Source organism: Gossypium hirsutum, chromosome A13 (genome assembly GCF_007990345.1).
Source record: "Gossypium hirsutum isolate 1008001.06 chromosome A13, Gossypium_hirsutum_v2.1, whole genome shotgun sequence".
Taxonomy (NCBI): domain Eukaryota; kingdom Viridiplantae; phylum Streptophyta; class Magnoliopsida; order Malvales; family Malvaceae; genus Gossypium; species Gossypium hirsutum.
The window spans coordinates 49,353,617-49,371,478 of record NC_053436.1 but is presented as its reverse complement, the minus strand read 5'-3'; the positions used below and the strand labels follow the sequence as shown (position 1 = coordinate 49,371,478).

Genomic DNA, 17,862 nt, shown 5'->3' with positions numbered 1-17,862 from the left:
TCCTTTGGGTTCGACAATCCGGTCTTGCTAAAACTATACTACTTTTCGATAGGTACACTTGCCTACATCGCAATAATAGTTAGTTTAAGAATGAGTAATTATAAATATTTAAAACCTATCACGAAATCACACGATCAAGTTTTTGGCGCCGTTACCGGGGAATTAAGATATTAGGAACGCTCAATTTTTATTACTTTAGCCATTTATTTTTCTTACAATTTAATTTAATTTAATTATTATTATTATTTATTAACCTAATCTTTCTTTCTCTTGGCAAGTTTTTATAGTTTATGACTAGAAGAAACCCGACGGGACCATTACTTTTTGACGAAGAAATCGATCGTACAATTCATAGAAACCAAAGAGAAATAAGGCGCAGCTTAAGATACACGGAGAACGAGTAAGCAGACGATACTCAACCCCAACTGAAGAGATGGTTGAAAACCAAGCCAATCAGCTACCTCCTGCAACTACGGTTAATCAAAATCCTGCTCCATTCACTATGTATGATTATGCTAAACCTTCTTTAACAGGAACTAAATCTAGCATAGTTAGACCTACTGTTGCTGCAAATACTTTTGAATTAAAACCTAACACTATTCAAATGATACAACAATTTGTTCAGTTTGATGGTTTACAGGATGGGGATCCCAACACTAATTTAGCCAAATTCTTAGAACTATGCGATACATTTAAAATTAATGGCGTTTTTGATAATGCCATACGTCTTTGGTTGTTTCCCTTTTCATTGAGGAACAAAGCTAAAAAGTGGTTGAATTTGTTACCACGAGGGTCAATTACTACTTGGGAACAAATGATTGAAAAATTCTTACTAAAATAATTTTTGCCGACTAAAACGGTCTACGATGGATAGGAGAGATACAAGGACCTTCTGAGAAGGTGCCCTCACCATGGGTTACCGCTTTGGCTCCAAGTACAAACATTTCACAATGGTCTGAATCCTTCGACTCGGGAAATGGTTGACGCAACGGCGGGCGGAACCATCAATAATAAAACACCGAAAGATGTCTATGAGTTTATAGAGGAGATGTCACTGAATAACTATCAGTGGCAAGTCATGAGGAGAAAGCTAACGAAAACAGCTGGCGTTTACAACATCGATTTGGTCACCATGCTCTCTAATCAGGTAGAACTCCTGAATAAAAAGATTGATGGTTTTCTTAATTCTTCACAGGTTCACCCAGTAATGCAGTGCGAAGCAAGTAGCGGTGGAACAAACCATTCGGAATACCAACCTTATGGCCACAGCATGGATAATGAGCAATTAAACTACATGGGTAATAATCCTCGACCTCAAAACAGTCCATATAGTAACACTTATAATGCAGGTTGGAGGAACCACCCCAATTTCTCATAAGGCGGTCAAGGAAATCAAAGACCACAACATCCTCCAAGCTACCAACAACCACCCTACCAACAGCAAAAGAAGCCAAACCTTGAAGAGATGCTCTCAAAGTTCATAACAGTGTCAGAAACCCATTTTCAGAACATTGAGACAGCACTTAAAAATCAACAAGCGTCGATCCAAAGCCTCGAAACTCAGATAAGCCACCTTTCAAAACTAATCTCTGAACTACCACAAGGTAGTTTGCCAAGTAATACCGAACCTAACCCAAGGGAACAACTCAACACAATTAATAATTAAGATAACGAAGGAGTCGTTGAGCCTAAACCAGAATCGAGGCAAGAAACTGTGGAAGCAAAGGTTAAGGTGAGGTAGATCAAAATACAAACAAACCAGTGACTGTCGAATACAAAACTCGCGTGCCATACCCCAACGCGACAAGGAAAGACCGCTCAGATGAATAATTTGGTAAATTTCTTAAACTCTTAAAAAAATGACATATTAACTTACCGTTTATTGAAGCTCTATCGCAGATGCCAAATGCAATGAAATTTTTAAAGGAGCTTTTAGCAAATAAGCGGAAGTTGGACAAGGCGTTGCACGTGGAGTTGAATGCAGTTTGCTCGGCCATTCTCCAAAATAAACTACCCAACAAACTAAAAGACGCAGAGAGCTTTACTATTCCTTGCTTAATTGGTAGTTTAGATGTTAATCATGCATTAGCTGATCTAGGGGCTAGAATCAACGTCATGCCTTACAAAATGTTTAAGCAACTAGGTCTCGGGAAACCCAAACAGACTAGGATGAGCATTCAATTAGCAGATAAAACTACAAGATTCCCTAAAGGTATTATTGAAGATGTGCTAGTTAAAATCGATAAATTTATATTTCCCGTTGACTTTATTGTTCTAGACATAGAAGAGGATAGCAACATTCCCTTAATTCTAGGAAGGCCCTTTTTAGCAACTGCTAAAACCATTATTGATGTTGGCACAGGTGAACTCACACTTCGGGTGGGAGACGAAACAATCACCATTCAAGCTCGCAATTCTAGCAACACATCAGGAATTGAAGGTGATCATTTAAACCATTCTACTAAACCTAACAATATGGTGAAACCTACTTTGCAGAAAATAAGTTTGAAGGAAGCACACGAGTCGTTCTCAAGCAATAGTAGAGGACATGTTCATGAAGGTCGAAGTCTACAAATCGAGGAACTCGATGAATGGCGGATGCACAAACCAAGAACACCCGAAAAACTAAAACTACGCCAAAACGAGCCCGATAGCTCTCCAAATCAACTTAAGGTTGGTGATAAGGTCTTATTAGATGTCGCAGATCCCCACATTGTCACTACCACACTGAATGAGGAAATCCCTCTTACGGTACTGAGTATTTTTCCATTCGATACGGTGGAGGTGAGTCATCCCAAGTTCGGTACTTTTAAGGTAAACAACATCCGATTAAAACCTTATTTTGATGAGATTGATAACAGGAATGAGGAGTATAAACTCCTCAAACCACCATGACCATTCACTGGAGAGGTAAGTCGAGCTTAGACTATAAATAAGCACTTCTCAAGAGGCAACCCGAGCACTAACAATATTAATTTCTTTAAATTTTGGTATTTAACTCCTAACTTACTAATAGAAATTTTGAATACAGGTGTTTCCACAGAGACACAGCCAAGCACACGGGCGTGCTTATGGCCGTGTGAAAACAGGGCAAGGATTCCCCCAACACGGGCTTCGATAAAACACCACGGGCGTGTGACATGGCCATGGTCGAGCCTGCCAAAACAACACAGGAGTGCGACACGCCCGTATGTAAGACCTGTGGTTGAACCTGTTAAAATTGCACTGGCGTGTGAGACGCCCATGTCTAACACCCGTGGTCGAACCTGTTAGATTGCCACAGGCGTGGGGCTTTCCCACACAAGCGTGGGAGAAGCGAACAACACCAGACACGGCCGTGTGACAAGGCCATGTGAACCCACATGCCCAAGGAACACGGGCGTGTACTAAATGTCAGACGCGCCCAAATTTGAAATTCGCGAATCACACGGGTTGAAATTGGGGAACACGGACGTGTGCCTTGGCTGTGTGGCCCAAAATCTATAAATACCCTACACTATTCACTTTTTTCCCCATTCAAAAACCCTAACCCTAGCCGCTGCAACTCCACACGACCTCTCTGCCACGCCCGTGCGCCATCTCCAACTTCATTTTTAAAGCTCAATCCCTTTCCCTTAGCGTTTGTTTACTCCTTTCACTTTTATTTTACTTATTACTAATGCTTATTGTTAGCATAATCTTCATTGCTTTCGAACTATTTGTCATTTTGCTCATTATTTTATTATTTAGTTTTCATTCTTAGGTTAGTTATTATACATTGCGTGTTAAATCAAGTTATTAGGGAAAGCTCATACCCATGACTTTACCATGCTCATTCTCATGATATTTCCATGCCAATGTCTATCATTTAATTTGCATTTTTCAATTATGTTGTTAGAAAAGCCTCAATCTTTTGTCCTACACATGCCATTACAACACCCATTTTCATACAATGATAAGGTCACGAAATTATTAGATTAGTTATGTTTGGTTGTAGCTGAAATTCTGCTTTTTATTTGAAAATTGTATTCCTTTTACTTTGACCACTCATCAAGATGACTTGATGATTCTAAACGCAGGTACCATGTCATCTTCACGTGGTAAAAAGGCCGCTGCACCTGCCTCAAAGAAGAGGAAGGGAGCGTCATCTTTTGTGGGTCCCACCGCAAAAATTCGTCACCCTCTCCTGTAGTTCCCCCGAGGGCCCTAAGAAGAACTGTTCCAAATACTTCGGGCCCGACCTTTAATTGCGGGTCGCTGTATCAACTGGGCTGCTATAGAACAGGTTCAGTTGGCTGATTCGATTCAAGCCCTCCTAACCACCGACCCTTGGGAGCTATTCTTTTGGATTATCGAGCCAACATACCTTGAGCTCATGATGGAACTATGCTCAATGTTCCATCTTCAGACCGTAATGACAAACTACGATGATCCCGGCACGGTTCAATTTCGCCTAGGTGGATTAATCCGCCAGCTAAGCGTCCCAGAGTTTGGTGCTGCACTAGGCTTATATACGGAGGAGTTCAAGGAGGAGAATGAACTACATGCTCTCAGTTGCCACATACATTTCTCTCCCTCGAAGTGCTGGCACACTTTGGCCCCTAGCACGACCTCCTACAATCCTAGATGCTCCAAGGCATCAGTTCTCCCACCATCCCTGAGGCACTTACACGCTATTTTAGCTAACACGATTATAGGAAGGTGAGAGAGCACTGGCGTCGTCAACACCCACAACGTCTACTTCTTATGGTGCATGTCGCAAGGGCACGTCATCGACCTTGCCTATTTCATTGCCCTTGCGATTCAGCACCAGATAGAGCGGCATAGGAAGGGGGTCATCTCCATTGGCCCGTACTTGACTTGGCTGGCGCAACACTTTAGGCTCCTCAACACCGCAGCCCAAGAATCATCTCTCACCCTCATCATCCAGATGTCTCCGCAAGGCATTTCGAGCATGCTTAGCATAAGGATGATCGAGAGGCACCGAGGAACCTACCCTCCCCAGTACCGTCTCGCCCAATCTACCAAAGAGGAGGCCTACGAGAACATTCCTGATGATGTCCCCACACAGCACGAGGGCCCACCGACTCAGCCACCTCCACCCTCTCGTCCAGTTCATGCGGCGGCTTCATATGCTGACATTTCTGAGCGCCTCACCCGATTCGACCAACAGTGTTTTCAGTGATTTGACAACATTGATGCTACTCTACAGCAGATTTGTCAGCACCTCCACAACTCATCGCTAGTCCCACCTCGTGAACCATCCAGCGATGAAGATGTTTAAAAACATTTATTTATTATTTTATGTTTTTAATTTTTATTAAAACTACTTTTATTTTTACTTTTATTTTTATTTTTAGCAGATTTTAGAATTTTAGTTTTAATTATCAATTTGGATTTTTCTTTATGAGTAATTATCCTTCCTAATATCCCCTAAAAAGTTCCTGATTTTATCGCAGTTATATAGAGCTCTTAAGTTCATCGTCACATAGGAACTAAAACTCCACCGAGAAAGGTTCTCCACGACTACCATGTCCTGATCGACCACGACCATGGCTACCACTAGATATAATATTCTTTTGGGGCAGGACTTATGGACTAATGAACCTCTACGACCGCCGAGGTATCTTCCTCCACTCTCGAACTAATCACTCTCCAAAACTCTAGTTCGAGGAATTCATCATACAGGAAGTTTCACTTCTCTCTCTATCTTATTTTTATTCTATAATACCTATCTTTGTACATTGAGGGCAATGTACATCTTAAGTGTGGGGGGGCATTCATGTCATTATCAGAAAAATCCCTGAATGATTACCTTGTTCTCTTGAAAACCTCTTATATCATATTTAGGATAAATTTTAATTGATTTATGATTTTGATTGATATATTTTGAATTAAAACATAGGGATTTATGCATTGATTGTTTAAACTTTAAGACATTAGAGAATCAAGCATGATAAGTTGATTTTTAAGAATTTAAAATTATAGGTTGTTTCCCCAAGTCTAGGTATTACTTTGAATTGGAATTCACAAGTCTTAACTTCAAAAAGCCATAATTTTTGTGAGATTTTTGAGCCTTTTGGGCATCTATTAATCCTTTCATGCTCACTTTTATTATTGATTTGAGTGCGTTAGTATTGAACTATTATTCTAGAACTTGCTTGATTATGCATGTCGAGACCACACCATTTGATTTGCTATGTCAAAATGATTAAGGCACTTAGGATTAACCCACTCATGCCATGAAAAGCCTACCTCAACGATTAACCCTTAGTAAACCCCTTTGAGCCTAACAAGCCATTTTTTGTATTAACCTCAATATTAACCCTTAACCCATTATTGTTGAAATCCCCTATATTAGTTTGATCCCTATTTTTGTCGAGATTTGAGTTGAAGAAATTACTTAGCTATGTCTTGTTTGTAATAAGTTAGTATTTGAATATTTAACTTGTTCTTAAAAAAAAACTATGTATACATATCAGTAATTCCATATTTTGAGAAGAAGCGCTGTTGTACGCAAGTGAAGATTAACTCTTTTTCTAGTTAGGCAATCCTTCAATTCAATCTCGATTCTAACCCTTTCTTTCAGCTTGTGACCACAACCCCTAACCAAGCCTCACTACAACCCTCAAAAGACCTTTTGATTGATGTATCATCTTAAATTATAGTGGTGGAGATTTGATTTTCATGCAAGCCTATGGTAATGACTTTTCATTATTGACTATTGAGTGCTTCATTTATTGTCCTTAAACACCTCGAGTGATTTGAGTGAATCTTCAATGAGGAAGTGAAACTCTGTGATATTCTGAATCAAAGGCAATTACTCAGATGAGGAGAGACACCTATGTTTGCATGATTAAATACTCAACTCAGAATGTTTGAAACTTTTATGTTCTTTTAGTTGAAATTCTCAATGTATGATTACTTATGGATTAATTTGAGATATTATCGATAGAAATTATAAGTTGAGAAGAATTTATTTTGATTATGAGTTGAGAATTTTGCTTAAGGACAAGCAAATGTTTAAGTGTGGGGGTATTTGATAAACCGTAAATTATACATATTTTTACCCCATGTTTAACGCATTTTATGGATGATTTCCCATTAGAATTGGTGAATCCGATGCTCCTAATGCTTTAATTTCATGTTTTATACTTAGGAGAGCATAAGAGAGCGAAAGGAATGAGAAATAGGCCAAAAACAGAGAAAATGGGCCAAGGTACAAAATCAACACAGCCTGGACCTCCTCACACGGGTAGACCACATGGTGGTGTCAATTTGGCAAGCTCGAGCATGGCCTGAAGTAATCAACACGGGCGTGTGCCACGGGCGTGTCCCTGCCCAGCCTAAGTTGAGTCCAATTTGGAAAAGGCTAATTTTGAGGGCTTCTAGGCATTCCAAAGCCTATAAATACAACCTAGAGAAGAAATAAAAGGGGGACGGAGAAGGGGGAGTAAGGAATTACTCCAAGAAAGCTTATTGATCCATCTCAGAAGCCGGATTCATCATCAAGACTGAAGATCTCTCCTCAATCTCCCTTCAGGAGTTTTGGGTTTTCTTTATGTTTTGTATTCTTTATTCTTCTGAGATGTTTTCTTATTTAGTTATGAACTAAAACCCCTAAATACCTAAGGGGAATGAAACCTAAGACGAATCTTGTTATTATTTTCTGAATCGTATGATAAATATTTAACTTGTTCTTAATTATGTGTTCTTAATTCTTGTTTTGATATCCCAGGATACTAATTCAAGACATGCTCTTATTCAGAGGAGGAATAGACCCTGTCTAAGAGTACATTTGTCATAATTAAGAAGAGTTGATTGCGTGCCTAGACATAGGGTGACAAGATTTTGCCAGATTAGGGTGAAACCTAATAAGGGGATCCATAGATCGAGTTAATGCAACCCTATAGTGTTAATTAGAGAAAAATCTTGATTATTCAATCTAGGGATTAGACGTTATTAGTCTTGAATAGGGATAATAACATAACTTAGGGATCTCTACGGAACAAGTTGAATGAATAAATCGTCCGATTCGGAGCCAGAATAACAAGTCTAGGTGGATTTTTCCTTAGGTATTGTCTTAAGTCAATCGATTTTTCCCAAAAGCAATTCCCCAATTCTTTTCTCTGTGCGTTCTTAGTTTAGATAATTAGTTAGTTAAAACAAAAACCTCTTTATTCTTAGGCTAGATAATAAAATGACAGTCATTACTAGTACTTTTAGTTCCTTTGGGTTCGACAATCTAGTCTTGCTAAAGCTATACTACTGTTCGATAGGTACACTTGCCTACATCGCAATAATAGTTAGTTTAAGAATGAGTAATTATAAATATTTAAAACCTATCACGAAATCACGCGATCAAAAGGGGGTAAGCTATTTAGCATAGTAAGTCTGTACGAAAATAATAAGCAACTTTCAGCAATCTTTTATCAAGTCCAACAATTTAAACACAAGATAATATAAATTGCTATAAAACTCATAGTTGTAACTAATTCAGTCACATTGTTTGCTCTATCAATTTACAAGCATATTTTAACATGTTTTGACATTATTCTAATAACCGAAATCTTTCTATTATAATAAATTACCACAATCAACCAATCATTTCAAGCCTCCTAATAAACATGCACATTAATTATGAGTATTCACTTTTCAAGCATATATTTTAAAATCTTTCAATTGCTTAAAGCTCATATCTTCCCGCAATCATTTTAATAGGCAAGTATGCCAATATTCCCTTTTTCTCATATCCGATAATCACAATTTGTGTGAATAAAACATGCTATATCATAACTCAATTTGGCCTGAAAGCTAATCACATGATCTTCAACTGAATTTATCATGAATTTCATACATCACAAGTATAGACCAATAATCACAAGGTTTTCACAAAATCATTCTAGTGGAAATCATGAACTCAAAATTTCATGAAATCAATGCTTATAAACTTTACGTACATACCTGTACCAATTCGTAATACTTACATGCTCTTTCTCTTCTTTGACATACCCATCAAATTACTCGTTGGACCACTTGGAATACTAAAGGATACTCGGGAATGTCGTACACACAGTACCGTACCAATGCCATATCCTAGATATGGTATTACATATAATCTCATATCAATGCCAATAGCCCAGCTATGGTCTTACACGAAGTCTCATATCGATGCCATATCCCAGATATGGTCTTACACGAAGTCTTATATCAATGCCATATCCCAGATATGGTCTTACACATAATCTCAGTAACCCTAATGTCATGACATTTGTATCCTATCTATTCTAAGGTTCAACCGAGACTTTCGATGTATTGAATCTGTGTCGGTCATTTTCGTAGTATCGTACTCAATAGCATTCAAATTTTATTTCAATAATATAACATTTACCACAATTATATCAATTAAGCATTTATACATATATAATTTAATGCTTATTAAAGGCACGAACTTACCTCGACATAAAAATGACGAAAATGACCTAACCGTCAAATACTCTTTTTTCCCCCGTTCTAATTTTGAACCTCGTTTTTCTTGATCTATAATATCACATCTAACGTATTTAATCATTATACTATTCAAATCAGCCCAAAAATCACATTATGACAAAAATTACATTTTTGCCGTTAAAATTTTACATTTTTACAATTTAGTCCCTAGGCTCGTAAAATGAAATGTATTCAATTTCTTCAATACCCATGCCTAGACGAACCTTATACATGCTTATAGCAAGCCATATTTTTCTCTAATTTTCATTTTAACACCTATTTTACTACTTTTTACAATTAAGTCAATTTTAGGAATTTTCATCGAAAATCACTTAGCAAAAGTCATTTATCATACACCAAACATACATTTTCTACCATTAGACATCAAAATACACAAATATCCATCATGGGTAAAATTTTATACTTTGATTATTTCTTAAATTACTGGTATAAATAGATAGATCTTGTTATAGGGATTTCAAAAACATAAAAATCATTAATAGTGAGGCTAGAACGGAATTACTCGAGCTTGAAAGCTTGAAAAACCCTAGCCATGGTTTCCTCTTGTAAATTTCGGCCATGGGAGGAAGATGGACAAAAAATTGGATTTTAATTTGGCTTTTTAATTCATTTAATTACCAAATTACTAAAATGCCTTAATGAAAAACTTTAGAAACATACCTAACCATGTCCATTTTTGTCCACCAACTTAACCAATGGTCTAATTACCATTTAAAGACCTCCAATTTAAAATTTCATAGCAACTAGACACCTCTAGCATGTAGAACTCAAGTTTTGTACTTTTTACAGTTTAGTCCTTTTAACTAAATTGAGTGCCCAAACGTCAAATTTTTTGAACAAAATTTTCACGAAATCATTCCATGAAACTGTAGACCATAAAAATATAATAAAAAAATAAATTTTTCTACGTCAGATTCGTGGTCCCAAAACCACTGTTTTGACCAGACCCAAAATCGGGCTGTTACAACTCACTCGAAAAATCGAAAGCTTAAACAAGCTTTCCTTTGCCCTTATCTTTACTCGTGGAAGGTCCTATCGACTTCAACACTTCAAAAAGACAAGCCACGCATATATTCAGTCAACAATTAGTTAATAACTCACCTCAAACATCCACAAACACAAGCCTAAGCTACAATTTTTTCTAACTAAAACCTTTAGCACGAAAAACTTAAAATTCAAATATCTCAATCTATACTTAATCTTATCACCTAAAACCAATTCCTTTCATCTTAAATTCACCTACGATTAATTCCGAACCTTTAACCTACAATAGAATACTCAATTCATGGTATTGACTTTTTCGACATGTTTTATGACTTCTTTTTTTTTTTTTGAAAATTCATTAAAACTCAAGAAGTATTTAACGAAACTTCAAATTAAGTTTAAAAACATTCTAATCATGTTAAAATTAATTGAAAAATACTTCAAAACCATGTTTTTATCCATAAACCCAAAATTCACCATTAAAGACCTAATTTTCAACTTTTATTGAAAACGTGTGTTTCAAATGCTACAAATTCAATGTAAGGGACTAGATGTCATTTAAAACTCATAGAAATTTGAATGGTTACCTTCAACGGAAGATAAACTAGCTTTGACGCAAATCCAAAAAAACCTACGTTTGGAGAATATGATGTAGATGATAAAGTTTTTGGGTGATTTTCTTGGTTTAAATGGAGGTTTAAGGCTCAATGGTGATAGGATTCAAAAAGAATTAGGAATTGGAGATCAAAATCAAGTAGAAGAGTCTTAGGAGAGTAATAAATGACATAAGGAAAGGGGGAGCAACTATCATGAAAACAAGGCTGTAGCATGGTGGGTTTTTATGTTCAATTTAAAATTCTGGGCAATTTGCTTCATAAAAGCTTTACGTTTTGACACTTTTACAAATGAGTCCTATTTTAAAAATTAAAGATATTTAAAACTCATTTATGAAATTTATTTAATTTTCTAAAAACCATATTAAAAGCATTACCAATAAGCCATGTCGCAAAATTCCAAACATTCTAAAGCTAAAATTCCAAAAATACTCTTAAAACTCCTGGGCCATATTTTGGGGTGTTACAAATCTCTTCCTCTAATAAGAATTTCATCCTCAAAATTCCCTGCTGACATGTCACTTTCTTATTCAAAAAATATGCTATTTCTACTTTTAATCAAACTATCACACTTTCACTGCGTACTCTGATTCTTATTCTCTCTAACTTTCTACTACTTTTCTTAATGATCCTATCCAATACCACGAAGTTATTCTACATCAACTTTGCTAACAATTTCCTTTATTCACTATGACACTCTCCTTTAAAGAACTCGTAATCATTTTTCCTAATTCACTAGTCTCTATCGGGATTCTCTACTTATTAGCTAATTCATTTAAAATTTATAAAGGCATAAAACCTAAATTTATCAACGAGAATAAAATAAGTTATTACAAGGAAAGAATACCCTCAATCTCGACGTTCAAATATCGATCCTGTGGTTCCCTAATAGCATAAACTCGAGCTGGACCTCTAGACTTAATTGGTGTAGCAACAGTATGAGTAACAATACGTTGCTCAACCGCTCTCCCATTACCTCTACCACGACCACGACCTCTAGCAAGCGTAGAAGCAAGTGCCAAAAATCTAAGTTTGCGAACCCTCAACTCTATTTGGGAAATCCCTAAGAAAATGTTCTTTTGAACCACACTTAAAACATCCACTTGTCAATTTATGACACTCTCCAGGATGCCTACGCTCATAATACGAAGAAAACGACCATTCAGAACCACCAGTTGAACCACTAGTTCTAACTATAACACTATCTTGCTACTTAGACTGACTTGGTCGAATTTCATGTTGTGCACTTCTATCAGAACCCTGCATATCACGCCTTTTCTTAGGCAGTCGATTAGATACACCATCGGAGGTTCTCTTACCAATTTCAGTAACTACATAATGAGGTGATTCAACTAAAGTCTCCTTAATAGCTTTGGCTTTCTCAACTAACTCATCGAACATCTCCACGTTTTAGGCTACCAGGTATATCTGAATCTCATGATTAAGACAAAAATAAAACCTTTTACAATGTCCCCTCTAAAAAAGAACCATTTCAGGTGCGTACTAACTAAGTCACATGAAATCTGCCTCATAATCACCCACTGTTAGATTACCTTTAACAAGATCTAGAAATTCCAGCTAAGAGCTTCATGTACTGCTCGCTGATAAACTTCCTCTTTAAAACCTCAAAAAAATAATTACAAGTTAATTTATCAAAAATAGTACCCCTCTTAATTGTATTCTGATAACTATTGAAAAGGGTTATATTTTAGGCCTCTAGGTGGAATTAATTGTTTGAAATTAAGTAAATACATTTACATTTCTAAGATAATTTTAGAACATTGTATAAAAAGCTTGGACTGTGCTACATTGGCCATTATTTGTTACTTTGATCACTTGAGGAGGAAAGGTGTGGTTCTGTGTGAACATAGGTGCCGATAGAAGAAGAGAATTAAGAGGATGTAGAAAGAAAATAAAGGAAATGAAATATTGCCATGGCAATTGGTAAGATTGATTGCCAACAGAATTGCCATGGCAATTTCGGGAAGATGACTCAACACTCTATCCATGTCACTCTTAGCTAGCTAGAAGTGTACTAGAAAAGCCAACTTGAAAAGTGGAATACAAAATGTGTGCTGAGATGGGATGGATCTACCCAATAAAAAGAGAAGAGAGAAGATGAAGAAATGAGAATTAGCGTGGGAAAGGAGCTAGTGACAACAATTCTCTCTCTTTGTGTAAGAAGAACTTTATTGGAGAATTCCAGATAAAGAAAGGGTAATATCTTAGAAGAGAGAATAATACAGAAGTGAGGAAGGAGAAGAGAAATCATTCCTAGATTCACGTACAACCGGAAGATAAGGAAAAGCTGAAGTATGGAATTAACTTCCTATAGTTTTGTCTTTATTTTTCTAGATTGAATTTTCTATGATTCAAAATTAATTGAGAAATGTTGATGAATGATTCTATTTTGATGTTTACTTTTCCACCCATGAACTAAATCTTTTCTAGGTTGGAGTTGTTTGGGTGAATAATTTATTATTTTTAATGCTTAGGATTTAAGATTGTTTATATCATTGTTATAATCGATTCATGCTTATTTTAAATACATGCATGTAAGCTCTAGACATAGTTGAATGTATGCTATGTTGTTAGGTGTTTTTAATTCTGAAAAGGTTAAGAATATTGGATCTTCAATCATTTGATGCAAGCGAATCCTTGACAGAATATTCGTAGCACTCTAGACATAGATGCTGCAAGTTGTACAGAGAGGACGTTCATTGCAGTTATCAAGCCTAAGTTCTATAGGCGTAAATGAACTACAATTTTTAGCTTAGGATTTAGCTATCGAAAGAGGTAGATCACAGTAGCGAATCTTTGGGTAGTAGATTAGACAATATTTTTCCATGACATTATCTTGATATGAACATTTCTCCTAAATAATTCCAACCTTATTCATTCCACAACAGAAATACTCTTGATATTCTCTATGAATTGCCACATCGTTTTACTTGACATATCAATTCTTTGTTTTTTTATCATTTAATTTCAGCAATTCATTATTCTAGTTTCTTATTCACCCTGAGATTATTTCTTGATATTTTAGTATAATTAATAGTATTATAATAACATATTCAATTTTTTACCAAATTTTGATCCTTGTGGAGACGATACTTACGTATCACTTTATTACTTAAATAACGTGTACACTTGCACAATTGTATTAATTATTTTACATGCAACAAGTTTTTGGCCCTGTTGCAGGGATCGGCAACATTAGTGAAAAATTGATTTGTTATTATTATTTTTATTCTTGTTAGAACAATTAATTAGTATTTTATTTGATTTTTCAGGTTTTTATTAGTGTATTAGAAGAAATATTCAAGAGGATACATAATAATGTTTTGATCTTGAAATGGAGAGAATTAGAAATGATCCAAACAAAGAAGATCAGGTAGTCTAGAATGAAAGGAATGTTGATATTCCTCAAATTATAGATGACAGAGATAGACACATTAGAGAACATGTAATGCCTATTTTAGATGATCTAAATCCAAGAATTTTTAGGCCACATATTCAAGCTCAACACTTTGAATTAAAAGTAGTAATGTTTTAGATGTTGCAAACGGTAAGGCAGTTTAGTGGTCTACCTACTGAAGATCCCAGATTGCACTTGAGACTTTTTCTTGAAGTCTGTGATTTATTCAGGCAGTAAGGTGTTCCTAATGATGCCCTTAGATTAAAATTGTCCCCTTATTCATTATGAGATTGTGCCAGATAATGGTTGAATGCGTTACAATCAAGTATGGTGGTATCTTGGAATGAACTGTGTCAAAGATTTCTTCTTAAGTACAATCCTCCCAACATGAATGCGAAGCTAAAGAACGACATTACATCGTTCAAGCATTTTGAAGACGAGACATTATATGAAGCTTGGGAACGTTTCAAGGAGCTAACTAGAAAATGCCCGATGCATGGTTTTTAGCATTGGACAAAGATGAAAATGTTCTACAATTGATTAAGTGCTCACACGCGAATGATGGTGGATGCATTTGCTAATGGAACATTGCTTAATAAATCCTACAATTAAGCATATGAAATTTTGTAAAGACTAGCAAATAATGATTATCAATACCCCACTACCGGAGTTGGTACTGGTAGAAGAGTTGCTGGAGCAACGAAACTTGATGCAATCACATATTTAACAGCTCAGATATCATCCTTAAAAATATGATTCAAACTCTGAAAAGACCTTTGGCAATGTAGAAGATGAAAGTTGTAGAATTAACATGTGTATACTGTGGAGAAGGTCATGTTTTATATGAATGCCCATCCAATCCTGCATCTGCATATTACATGGGGAATTTTAATTGTAGCAACAACAATCCCTACTCCAACACCTACAATCCAAGGTGGAAACAACATCCAAATTTTAGATGGAGTAATCAAGGAATGTGAAATGCCAGTAATGTTAATCGACAGAATGTGGCTGGTGTACCACCTGGATACAGTCAACCAATGCTGTGGAAAAATGTGCAACAAAATTCATCATTGTAACATCTCGAATTAGGGTCTAATCAGAATAGTAGTTTTGGGACCACAAATCTGACGTTAAAATAATTATTTTATGATCATTATGAGGTCTAGGATATGAGACTAAGCATGTGTTAAAGTTTCATGAAGAAATTCCATTTTCAAGGTGTCCAATTGAAAATTAGGGACCAATTTGAATAAATTGTAAAACTTGGGTTCTAGAAGCAATTTGTATGAAATTGCTTTGGAATATTAATTAGAGGTCCTTAAAGAGTAATTTACCCAATTTCTAAGTTTTTGGACAAAAATGGGCATGCATGGAAAATTTTGGAAGTTTAATAAGGAAGGGCTTTTGGTCATTTGGTAATAAACTAAATAAAAAGGGAAAAATCAAGCTAACATCAGCTCATTTTCTTCTCCATGCTGCTGAAATTCTAAGGGTCTCCATAGCTAGGGTTTTCCAACATTTCAAGCTTGATAGTAAGTCAATCCTAGCCCCATTTTTAATGTTCTTCGTATTTTTGAGATCCTCGTAACATGCTTTTTCTATTTTTACCCATATCTCATGCTAGGGTTCATGTTTAGAAAATTACCCATGCATGAGATGTTTGTGTTTTAATGATTTATGAAGAAACATGAGAGTTTGATTTATGAAGGAATATGAGAGTTTAAAGGATGGTAAACAACTTTTACTAAGTGGTTTTTCATGGAAATGGCTTGAAGCACTAAATTGTAAAAGTTGTGAGAATGGGTAGAAAAATATAGAATGAAGGAAAAACATGGGCTGCTATAAGTGTGAATAACATTCGGCTAGGCTTGGGTAGCCAAGGAATTACATGCATTTCATTATATGAGCCTTAGGACTAAATTGTAAATATTATGAAAGGTTAGGGGCAAATAGTCATTTTGCCCAAGGGTGAGATTTAATCCTAAAATGAAAAATTTGATATATTAATAGTCTAATTTTATTGATATAGACCCCGAGGAACTAATTCCGGAGGTCGACCTTGGAAAACAAAAGGTTTCGGAATAACTGAGACACGAATCCGAAATGACTACTAGGTAAGTTCGTATAACCCAAAGTAAACTCTTAATATTCTTGAAAATGCATGTTCTTGAATGTATGATAATTAGATATTCATTGTATGATAGTCCATAAGACATGCTAGTGTAAATGAAAAGATGATAAATGTCCCGGTTGAAATAAAAAGGGAAATCCGATGGTTTAATTATGGCTTACATGACTTGATATCCTGCATGTGTTGCAAAGAAGGATTTAGCCTGGACGGGTAATTCGCTAATCTCAATATAGAAAGGATCTAGCCCGGACGATTGTTCCTTGAGTGATCGAGCCTCCCAACGAATATGGGTGCATTAAGGATTTAGCCCAGACGGGTAATCTGATTGAGGACTAAATTTAGCCTGGTCTGACAATTCATATCCAATTTTATGTGAGCAATTGTCATTGAAAGAGATTTAGCCTGGACTGGTAATCCCGACAATGCTCTATGAGTTGATACTACGGGGGATTTAGCCTGGAGTGGTAATCCCGCCATAAGATGTAAGGTTCGCGGCAGTGCGTACTTGAGACGATTACTTGTATGACTTGACGGTAATTGGGCTATCCATCGAGATTTTCAAGAAATTCAACGGGATTAACATGAGAAATAGAGAATGCAAAATATTGAACTGATGAGCTCATCTAAGACTAATGACATGATGTATTGATCTGAGACTAACTTGATGATTGAGTTCATGTGATAGGGAAACTATTTCATACTTGTTGGAATTATTGCCTAATATGTTGTATGCTAATTTACTGGTAAGTTTACTTTCTAGTTATTCGGACTTACTAAGCATGTAAGTGCTTACCCTTCTTTCTCTTCCCTTGTTTTTTCAGAGCTCAAGGACTCGTGAAGGTTAGAAGACTATTAGAGCTTTGTCAACACTATCAACTTGTCTTATTTTGGTATATAGAAACATTTTTTTTGTTATAATGGCATGTATAGGATTTTTGGTTATTTTGTTATATGTGTCATTTGGCTGGACAATGTAACGACTTGAATGATATGCTTACATCATTCTGTGTATGGCCATGAGGTATGGCTCATTTTGTGATGTGATCCGGCTCGATTGATGGAGTCGGGTTCACTTAAGTTGCCCGATCGTCGACGAGAAGTTCGTTCGAAATTGTTTTAAGATGAAGATTGTTTTCAGTTTAAGCGGAAGACTTTTAAAAGGGTTCAAAAGATAGGCTAAATTCGGATATTGTGTAGGTTCGGTTTAATAAGAAAAGAAATAA

At 36.0% G+C, this 17,862-nt stretch overlaps 1 non-coding gene across 1 annotated transcript; it reads right to left on the bottom strand.

The window, feature by feature from the left end:
- Positions 1-14,901: 14,901 nt before the first annotated feature.
- LOC121213363 (small nucleolar RNA R71) lies at positions 14,902-15,008 on the bottom strand. The gene has a single exon (XR_005908745.1). It is a non-coding gene; the product is annotated as a small nucleolar RNA R71 (small nucleolar RNA).
- Positions 15,009-17,862: the final 2,854 nt, after the last annotated feature.